This window comes from Panthera pardus, unplaced genomic scaffold (genome assembly GCF_024362965.1).
Source record: "Panthera pardus isolate Hobbes unplaced genomic scaffold, ASM2436296v1 HiC_scaffold_2, whole genome shotgun sequence".
Taxonomy (NCBI): Eukaryota; Metazoa; Chordata; class Mammalia; order Carnivora; family Felidae; genus Panthera; species Panthera pardus.
Window position 1 is genome coordinate 73,795,121 of NW_026526765.1, and position 3,237 is coordinate 73,798,357.

At 34.8% G+C, this 3,237-nt stretch overlaps 1 non-coding gene across 1 annotated transcript; it reads left to right on the forward strand.

Annotated features, from left to right (window-relative positions):
* Positions 1 to 2,636: 2,636 nt before the first annotated feature.
* On the forward strand, positions 2,637 to 2,743 carry LOC128778411 (U6 spliceosomal RNA). Its single transcript, XR_008424002.1, has one exon. It is a non-coding gene; the product is annotated as a U6 spliceosomal RNA (small nuclear RNA).
* The last annotated feature ends 494 nt before the right edge of the window (positions 2,744 to 3,237 follow it).

The window sequence follows — 3,237 nt, forward strand, 5'->3', positions numbered from 1 at the left end:
CAAAGAGGATATATTCCTTTGAAAATTAGTTTCCAACAATAAAATATTCTTTGCATTTTTCAAATGTCACACGGAGAAACTTACTACAAAAGAAAAAAAAGGCCTTAGAAGTTGGCTGTTTTGTCTCCAAATTAAGCCTCTGTTAGAACCATCGCTCCAAGTGTATGTCATTAACAATAAATGGAATTGATAATAAGGCCCTGTTGCGTAATGAGGTTCCTGCTTAGGGTTTATTAGCTTTTCAATAGATTTGTTTTCTATTTAGATTCAATTTTGAAATTTTCTGCTTTAAATAGCACAACTTTACCAATAAATAGTGAGTTTAGATTTTTAAATGCAAATTACGTATCTTTAATTGTAGTAAACGAATTCATGGAAATGCCATAATTTTACGATTGCTTAAAAAGTTATATTTGAAAAAACATTTTTAATGAAAAATTTTTATCCTTTAAAAGGTAGAGAGAATAGTATAATATACCCCTGTGTAGCTATCATCCAGGTGCAAAACTGGCCAAGTCATACACAATCTTTTAAAACCAATAATCCACTAACTTCTATATTATATTGAAACAAAATATATTATCCATAAATATTATAGCCTATTTAAATGTAATCTCTTTCAAGACTTTTTAAAATCCTAACAGAATTCATAGAATTTTTCAGAAATATAGAAGGGCATATACATAATTTAATGACTAGGGGAGGGTTTATGATGGCACTACAGGAAGACTTGGAATTTACCTCTTCCATGAAACACCAAATGTAAACCTACATATAGAGCAATTCATACTGAAGAAGAACTGAGGACTTACTGAACATCATCTGTACCCCAAAAGATAGAGAACCATGTGGGAACAGCAAGATATAGAGACAGGGTAATCACAGGAACCCCAGCTCCAGAGAAGGTAACTGAATTGATGGGAGAAACACTACTGAGGGACTAGAAGCTGAATCCCCTGCCCTGGGACATAGGGAAAAAGAAAAAAAAAAGCTATGATTTTAAAAAGGCAACTAGAATTTAAAGGAACCAGCCCTTGACTGTCTGCAGTCCTGGAGAATGCTCTATGTGGTCAGAGGGGCTTGTGAGCCACATTATTTATGCTCCCCTTGGACACCTAGGATAATTTCTGGTAGAGAGCAAAATATTAAAATATTAAAATACAACAATTTCAGAATCATAAACAAGAGTTTCATTTCATGTATCACTAATACAACATATCAAACTACCTACATAATCAAAGAAAATCATATTTGGTTGGTTATCCAACAGAATTCACAGATGTAAGTTACTTTGACAAGGAGGAGAGATCATATTCATATAACAATTTCTGCTCAAGATGTCATATCAAAGCTACATGACAAGACTTCCTTCTTCATTCTAGTACACAAATACTGCATTAAATATATTGGAGATGGGCATACAATTTGAGTTTAGGCACCTATTATAGGAGTGAACTTAAGGCAGTCATATCTGTTCTTGATAAAGAACAGATTGATAAATAACAAATTTTGATAACTAACAGATTGTTTGTTTACATATCAGAGAGCATGGACAAAAGAGAGATATGGACATAGGAACGGACATCAAAATAGGACATCATATGGACATCAAAACTAGGAACAAAACTTTGTGCCTACTGGCATGGACACAAACTGGGCACTGCCAAAAGCAAGCTACCAGTCCCAAATCTTGACTGGAATTTAAAAAAAGTAATTTTTTAAAAGCATTAAAGGATATTAGAAAACTAGGCATTATACATACAGAAGTACCAGGCCTCAAATCAAATCAATCATACAGAAAATTAAACTCAAACTGAGAAACTAATATAAATCTGGTCTTTAACCAGTCCACATGACCCTGGCTAAAACAAACTCAAAATATTGTACAAGGACAACTTATTTCGCTTAACCTAAGACACAGGTATAACTGAGATTTTCACAGAGGAAAACACCTATTGATTTGACATCCAAAGGCAAAATTCACAAAACACAGGAGAATCCACTAATATGAGATAATACAAACAAGAGAATAGCTGAATATTTAAAGATGATGAGGACTTAATGATAAAAACTTGTAAAGAAAAAGAGGGCACCTCAGTGGCTCAGTCAGTTAAGCATGTTACTTTGGCTCAGGTCATGATCCCACAGTTTGTGAGTTCGTGAGTCCCTCATGGGGTGAACTTGAGCCCCACTTCTGGTGAACACAAGCCCCGCTTTGGGTGAGCCTTACATCGCTCTCTTTTTCTCTTTCTTTCTCTTTCTCTCTCTCCTTCTCTCTCCAACCTTGCTCACTTGCGCCCATTCTCTCTCTCTCTCAATTAAAAAAGTGTAAAGAAAAAAATACAATCTTTAAAATAACAAAGATACTTTAAAGGAAATGGCAAGAATAAAACAAAAACAGTACAGTTGAAAATGTGGCCTTTAAAGAAAACACTAGATAGACTGGAAGGATGACCAGACGGATTTACCAAACTGGAAGATAAAGTTACAAAAAAAAAAAAATTAGAACATGCCATAGGAAGAAAAATGGTGATAACTTAGACATTTAAAAAATTAGGATTACGGAGACTTGAGACTATCACTTCCAACTATGATGAAGTACCTGGGCCTCTTACAAATAAAGAATGAGAAAATAGGTGCTCGCTTTGGCAGCATATATAATAATATTGGAATGATACAGAGAAGATTAGCGTGTCCCCAGCCCAAGGATGACATACAAATCCTTGAAGTGTTCCATTAAAAAAAAAAAAGAAAAAAAAAGAATGAGAAAATAGGTCAAAATATATGAAATATGTGTTTTCAAACACTGGAACAAAGACAGCACGGGACTGTGATTCCTAAGAGAAGGAGGATAACTGGAGTATTACAATCTGTCCAGCTTTCTTCTGGAAGCACCTTCCATATTGTTATGCAGGAAGAACTAAAAGAAACAGACAATAGCAGCCTTTCAGTGTTCAGCCAGACATATAAAGGGGGCTGGAATTTGAGGAGCGAAGTACAAGATAGTAGATGGCTAACCCCAAGAGTTCCATAAATTTTCATAAAACTTCCTTTGACTCTGTCATTAAACATTAAGCATGAAATGGCTAGAATAAAACTCTTAGGGTCTAGGTAGAGAACCAGTACTGGGTTTGGTGGGGAGAGAGTGGTACTGAATAATTCCTAAATGATCACATGTTGGGATAAGAGACATTTAAATTCTGATCATGCAGAGTGCAAAGAAATTCCTAAATACCT